Below are 7,831 nucleotides of genomic sequence, written 5' to 3'. Positions count from 1 at the left end.
AGTGTAAATAGGGGTCTGTTCTTGGGAGCACAAGGTCATGGGACCCCAGTCCTGGGCACTCAGTCCCCACAGCCTGTTTGTGTCTCCATTGGGGGGATCCTGTCCCTGTGGAGGGTAGGGGAGCACAGTTTAATGTTGGACCCCATCCCTCACAATTCCTAATGGGACATGTTCCTCTAGGAGAAGGTCATGTTTCTGCTCACAGGATAAAGGGAAACCACACTTGACTCTGCCAGAGATGGAAGGATGGAACCTTCCTTGGTTCGTAGAAATCTGTGACTGAAACCTGGAATGGATGGAATATCAATTTCTATGATGCCAGTTTTGATGCCAGTGTGACTGCACCCCCTCGATGTGGTGTTTGCAAAAGTAAAGTTTTATGAATTATTTTTGAAGAACTACAACTCTTCTTAAAAATTTGTAATTTTTAATTTGTTATTGTGTTTAGGTTCCTTTAGTTTTCCATATTGTATCTTGATCCTATACTAGGTCTTCTTCTCAATTTTCTTATATATTACACTTAAGTTCACTTTTTTTATAGTTGGGAACTGTTTTTTTTGTTATGTAAAAGATCATGCAAACTAAAGCCTGACAATATTTGCTGTTTTTTTTTTTTTTTTATAGTCCTACACATCTGCACTGCACGTATGGAGGTTCTCACATTGTTCCCTAACACTGAGAACGTGAGCTGGGGTGACGTCCCTCCTCTCCGGAGCAGGTCACTGTGTCTCCAAACTCTCCTGGCCGATGAGCACATATTGTCCATGAAACTATTTATGATAATAAAATGTAGTTAATCACAAGACATGTCTCGTCCTTTCAAATTTCAGAATGAAATCTGAGTTAGAAAATCACTCACAGTAATATTCATTTTAGTGATAGCATGAGAGCACAGTCCCCACCCCCTTGGATATGATGTCATTCCCTGTTCAGATTCCTGTTAATTTTCTATTGTTCTTTGAACAAATGCAGTGAGTGTCTGTTGAGAAGGGATCTTTACCATGAGTGTTTCATCACACCATCATGTTAATTTGTTATTTGTTCTTATAAAAGGAGGACACATATTTACACTTTTTACTGTTTTTACTGTTTACTGTGGGTCACTTTTCACTCCCCCACCTGCACAAGTGTCCACTCATAATCTACTAAGTGCCTTGCAGTGCCCTCCCTGTCCGTCCACACTCATATCTCCTCCCTATTCCCTCTCCCTGTTCCCTCTAATAATGAGCAAAACTTTGCACTTGGTCCAACATTTCCTTTTGCTGTTCGCCACTATATTTTCTCAGTTATTGGCCTTTTTATATTATAATACACAGATGGGTGAGAACCAGCCAATATCTTTCACTTTTTGACTTATGTCACTAGCATAAGCACCCCAAAGTCCACCTTTGGTCCCTAAGGGCACTAGTTCACCTTTTTAATAGCTGTGTAGTATTCCATTTTGTGTGGACCAACATTATTTATTTATTCACTCCACTGTGCATAGCAATTGGGTTGGGGCCATGACCCGCAACAGTGGTCAGTGCTGCTGTGAACACTGGTGTGCATGGTGCATCAGAGCTTCTGCACATCTGGGACAAATACCTGCAGAGGTTGGTCCAACCTGTCGTTGTTCTGTTTTCATTGTCTGAAGACATCTCCAAGCTGTTTTCCCAGCAGAGGTGAGAGGCCCTTTCTCTCTGTCCCTCACCTCCTTGCTGTGTCCAGTCTCCAGCTGGGTTCCTTCTCACGGGTGACAATATATTACAGTTTGGATTTCTGTTTTCCTTATTATTAGTGCAGTTGAACAATTTGGAATGGATTAAAATCTACATTGATGAGGGCTTAAAATACCAGAAAGAACACCTGGGTGCTGCCCACTGCACATCCACCCCACAGATGAACTTGGGGACACATCACCAAGGACCAGGGAACAAGGACACATAGGGACAAGTGGCCCGCCCCCCACTAGAGAGCTTCTGTGCCTCAGAAAAGCCATCTCAAAATGGGTCCCTGCATTGGGAGAAAATTGTGCACAGCACACACCTGACAAGGTGATTGTCCAAAGTACACAAAACCTACAAATCCAGCACAGAGACACCCCAATCCAACGCGGCCTCAGACCCCCAGAGACATATTCTAGGAGAAACGCTCAGTGGCCCTGAAGAGTCATTTGCAGATTTTATTCAGGGTGTAAACCTTCCCTGCTCCGTAGCTTGTCTTCATGTCTGAAGTGACGTGAACGTGCTTCCACGAAGGCTCAGGTGTTGGTGTGCGTGACTTTCAATCTCTCACCTCCTCTGTGCTTCTTTATAATTTTATCATGTGAGTATAATCTATCCCAAATTAGTCCTGCTGGGTCATTTCCTGCGGCTCTGACGGTGGCAAAATGGTCCTTTCCATCCCGCCCGCCCGCTGCCCCCTGTCCCCCCAGGGCCTCCGGGGTGACGCGTCCCTGAGTCTGTTCTCTGAGACGCACCCACGGGCGCCTGGGTGGACGCTGAGCTCCAGGACCAAGGGGGAAGGACATGCCCTCGTTGGCCGAGCCGCGACCCAGTCTCTGCAGCCATGCGGGTTCCCCGAGACCCCACGAGCAGAGCCCAAATCCTGCCCTTCAGGCCGGGTCCCCTGGCAGAGCAGGGTCACGCTCCAGGCCGAGGGCAGACAGGGTCGCGGCGTCCGACCCTCAAACATGCCCGCGGGGATCCCCGGAGTTGGGGGAAGTGCCAGGCGCCCTCCTGGTCAAGGCCTCGGCCAGTCCCCTGGGCAGCACCTGTCCCCCTGCGGCCCCGGCCAGCCCTGGGCTCCGCGCGGACACCCCTGACCCCCGCCTGCCCTCGGGCCGCGTCCGCCTTGTGGAGCCCTTGGGGTGCAAATACCCATGTTTCAGCCAAAGGCGCACACGATGGGGGGTTCCCGACTGTCCTGCATGACCTCCCGGCCCGCGGGCCCAGCCGGCCGCACATGAAGGGGTCGCCCCATCAGGGAGGACATGGACTTCGGTCACACCGTGTACCCCCGCCTCACGGTCGGCGCCGCCACCCCGGGCAGCCAGCGCTGCGCTGACCCCTGCCCGGCCGCGGGGGATGCCGCGGGGGACCTGCTCGGCGGCCTGTCTGGGAGGACGCCCCTGCCCGGGGTTGGAGAGACCCCGGGAACCTCGTCCTCCAGTGGCCGCACCCTCCCCCGGGCTGCAGACCCGGGCTCGGGCGGCCGAGGCTGGACCTGGTCGACCCGGCGGACCCCGACCCCCGGCTCCCCGGGCTGCACCCTCGGGCCGCGCCAGGGGACCCGGGCCTGGCCGTGTCCACCCCGAGCGGGACTGTCCACGTGAAGGCGACGTCCACGGAGTCAGCAGCAAGTGAGACTCGCAGGCGCCGGAGGGGCCGGCGGGATGTCGGGACAAGGAGAGGTGTTGGGACCCCGCAACTCGCGCTTCGGGGATCTGGCTTCTGCCGTTCTGGCCCCAGTCCAGGCCAACACACTGCCAAGTGAGAGATCACAGTCTCAGTTACAACCCCTGCTTTACTCAGGTTTCCCTCTCACTCTCACACGTCCTCACTTCCAGATAGACTTTTCACTTAACATTAATGCTTTGCTCGAAACTTATATTCTCATGTTTTTCCTTGAAGTTTGTTCTGTAAGTTAATACAGTCTTTTACAAAACCCATCCTCAAGTGAAGCTCATAGCTGGAAATCTATGCCATGTTAAAAAACTGTGATGAAGGGCCTCCCCTAGTGGCGCAGCGGTTGAGCACTGGGCTGGGAAGCTGCCCGCTGCCTCTGCAGTGCCAGTTCGATCCCCAGCTGCTCCCTGGCCATGGCAGGAGGGTCCCGCATGGAGCACAGACCTCTCCTGCCACCCGCTGCTCCCCTCAGCAGTGTACTTTGTCAGTCTGCCTGCTCTGCTCCCCGCTCTGGCTCTGGTGAATCCTCTCAACCTCCCGTGCTTCTGACTGTACCCAGTGCTTGTATAAATAAATAAATAAATAAACCTTTAATAAAAAAATGTGATAAAGTTTGCAAGAAGTCACACATTTCTGACTCAGAAAGAAGTCAGAACTCAGAGGTCACCAACAGTTGCTACTAACAGTGACAAGATGCAAGTTATTTTCTCCCAGGAGCACTGGTCTCGGGACCTGGGCACTCGGTTCCCACTCAGCATGTGTCTCCCTTGAGGCCCGTCCTTCTGGTGAGCAGGGGCGGGCAGCTGAATGCGTGCTCCCACCCTCACGATTCCTAATGGGGCATCTTCCTCTAAGAGACATTCATGTTTCTTCTCAAAGTTTGCGTAGCAACTACACTTGCCATGAATCTGCCTGAGGTGGGAGTTGGACGGAGACCAGGGAATTGGCGTCCGGGGCTGAAATCTGTCATGGACGTGACTGTTACTTTCTATGACATCTGACTTGATCCTATCACCACTCTACTCCTGTGATGCAGTGTTCTTTTTTTTAAAGTAGCTGAATTATTTTTGAGTCAGTGCATTTCTACTTCAATGTTTAATGTTAAGACCTTTGATGTTGGGCCTCCTCGGTGGCACAGCGGTTAAGCGCTGGGTTGCAAAGCTGCACGCAACCTCTGCAGTGATGGTTCGATCCCTGGCTGCCCTCCGGCCACCTGAGGAAGGTCCCACATGGTGCACGGACCTCTCCTGCCGTCTGCTGCTCCCCTCAGCAGTGTGCTTCGGTCCTTCTGCTTGCTCTGCTCCCTGCTCTGGCTCTGGTGAATTTCTAACCCTCCCGTGCTCTGACTGTACCCAGTGCTTGCATACATGAATAAATAATTAAATAAATAAATATTTACAAAAAAAATAAAAAAAAGTGCTTTGATGTTGTTGTGTTCATTTTCAGGTTCTCTGAGTTTTCCAAATCGTATCTTGATTCCTCTACCAGGTTTTATTCTTGACATTCTTTTAGATAACACTTAAGTTCACTATTTTTCTACTTCAGGAATCATGTTATCTTTTTATATGATGTAAAACTTTATATAAAGTAAAACACTGCAATATTTATGAATTTTTATTCTCCTGAAGCTTCTGTGCTATAAACCCTGATGCCTCATGACTGTTTACCCACTCTGAGAACATGAGCTGGGGGGATGCTCCTCGCTCAAGCATTTTCTCTGGAGCAGGCCACTGGGTCTTCAAGTGCTCCTAAGCGATCATAACATACTCCCTCCAGAAAATACTTCTTTTAAAAAATGTATGTTAATGACCAGACTGACTCCATTCAGATTTCAGAATAAAATCTGTGTCGGAAAATCTCTCAAGTTAATAATCTTTCCAATGAACGACCTTGATATTCTGTTTCTCCTCCCAGGACTTCATCACTCTCTGCTCACATCCTTTACATACTTTCTGTCTTTCCTTTGAAGAAAACTCTAAACTCTGTTGAGAAGAGGATCTGACTTCAGGAGTGGGGTAACATGGGGTCATGTTAAATAACAATTGCCACTTAAAGGAAACGCTCATTGTCACATCTCTGTTCTCTTATTGTGGGCTGCATGTCTGCCCCTCTGTGTGTGCGTGTCTCCCCTCACACTCCGGGGAAGACCCACATGAATACCCACTTGTTTCCACTCGTTATCCCTCTCCTACCCCCAGTCTCAACTGGTAAAAGTGAATTTATTCACTAGTGCAAATAGGTTTTGCTGTATTTTGTAATGTCAGTTTTCTGTATTTTCTTTTTTTAAAAAAAGATTGCTTTATGCATGCAAGAACTGGGGCACAGGCTAGAGTTGTGAGGGGTGAGATGATTCATCAGAGACAGAGTGGAGAACAGAACAGGTGCACTGAGTGAAATACACTGATGAGGGGAGAAGCAGATGAGGCAGGAGAGGTCTGCTGTGCCCTGTGGGTAGCTCCCTGGCTAGGGAAAAACCTCATGCTGCAGTGGCTGTGGCTAGCTTTATAGGTTGCATCTTAACCCTTGGGCTAACAGGGAGGCCTGGTTTTATGTATTTTCTATCCCACAGATGAGTGAGACCATCTGCTACTGTCTATCACTATCTGTTTTTTTTTTTTCAATTAACAAGATAACTTTAAGGTCTACCTAACTTGTCCCAAACATATGTGTACAATTCCACTGATTATGGTCCCATGTATTTTCTTCATGATTATTCCTTCTAGTTCTATGGACACTAATATCATCTATCTCTGCTGTTTCATTCAAACCATTGACGACCATATCATGTGAATATGTCATTATTACACTCTCCACATAAGTCCTGAAAATTGGTGAAAACTGAAAATTTCAACTGTCCCCTACAACACTTGAACAATTAGAATATCATATCTGTCATAAAAGTCAATAGACAAAGCTCCCCCACAACTCCCCCCGAGCCCCGCGGCTCCCCCTCCAGCCCAGGCCCCAGTGTCTCCACCTAGCACACCTCCCAGACATTGCCCAGGCACAGCCCCAGAGGACATGTGACCATGCCCAGCCCCCCCCCCCCGGAGAGCCTGTCCCTGCTCCTCCAGCACAGCTCTGGTCTGGGGAAGACCCACAAGGACAGGTGTGCATGGAGATGGGGTGTGCGGGTCCCAGTTTTCCTGCCCCCAGGACCCGACACTGTCCTGGAACTGAATGATCTGGGCTCAGCGTCCCCGTGCGGCATGTCCTGACACATCCCCTGTCAGATTCCTGCCCATGTGGCCTCACTGCTGCCTCCTGATCCGTCCCCTTGTCTCCTCATCTCCCTGCCCCTGACTCCCCGCATCTGAGGACCCAGAGACCACGTTTCCAGCAGAGTCTCCTCCTGGGTCACACCCACACATCCCTCCTGCAGGATGTGCTCGTCCACCACCGGGTCCCTCCTGGCCCCTCTGTCCCCTCAGACTCATGCACATCTGTGCAGGGAGGAGGCCGCTCCAGTGCTGAGCCGGACGGTCTGTGCATGTGGCTGTCCCTGCTGGTCCCAGGGCCCCGGATCCCCCGGGTGCAGGTTTGTTCCTCTCCCCAGGCCTGTGTGTGAGTGGGGGCGCCTGGACACGGGGCAGCCCTGCCCACTCTTCTCCCCACCAATCTCATCCCCCCCACCATGGGATGATGGATGGAAGGTCCTGGGGAGGCAGGATCTTTAGAAGAATTTGCTGCTATACAATTATTGTGTGAGACTAGAGGAACAATCTTTGCTATTGTAATGGAAACAAGAAAACAAATTCAGAACCTACTGTTTTGTGCCCTCTGCCAAAACCTTTTCAGTGACTTAAAATAATATTTATATTGATAATATTATATTTTATATAGCTGTGTTACTGTGTGGAGTCAGGTAAAATGTTCACATCCATGATAGACTGATTTCTACACGTGACTATCACTTCAGTGTGAAGGAAAAAAAAAAGATCAATGTTTATCGCCTTAAAATTTATGAATATCTCACTCCCGATTGTGTCATATTCTTGGGATGAACATGTGATGTTTTCCCTTTTATACTACTAGTGTGAATTTTAACTTCCTCTTAAGATTCTTCCTCACTGTTCCTAAATAGCTCTCGTATGTGTGATAGTTAACATGTGATGCACTTTCATCCAGTGTTCTCAATGCCAAAATACATGACTATGAACAATAATTGTCAGATAGACCATAATTAAAATATTATATGATCACAAATATATTAAAAACCTAAGCTGCAGAAGTCCTTTAGTTGAAGAAAAGTAAAACAAAAATATTTTCCCTCTTTGAAATTCATTCCAGTAAATATGGCACTGTGAAATTGAATTGTGAGTTTTAAATACTAGCTTTCAGTTATAAGATGAATATTTTAACTACTGCTCCTCTGAAATGCAAAATGCATTGTGAAATGATACTTGGTTGTAAAACACATTACCTGAAAAAAGCAAAAATAAAAT

Source organism: Talpa europaea, assembly GCF_964194135.1.
Source record: "Talpa europaea genome assembly, chromosome: 8".
NCBI classification, from domain to species: domain Eukaryota; kingdom Metazoa; phylum Chordata; class Mammalia; order Eulipotyphla; family Talpidae; genus Talpa; species Talpa europaea.
Note: the sequence above shows the minus strand (reverse complement) of the source record.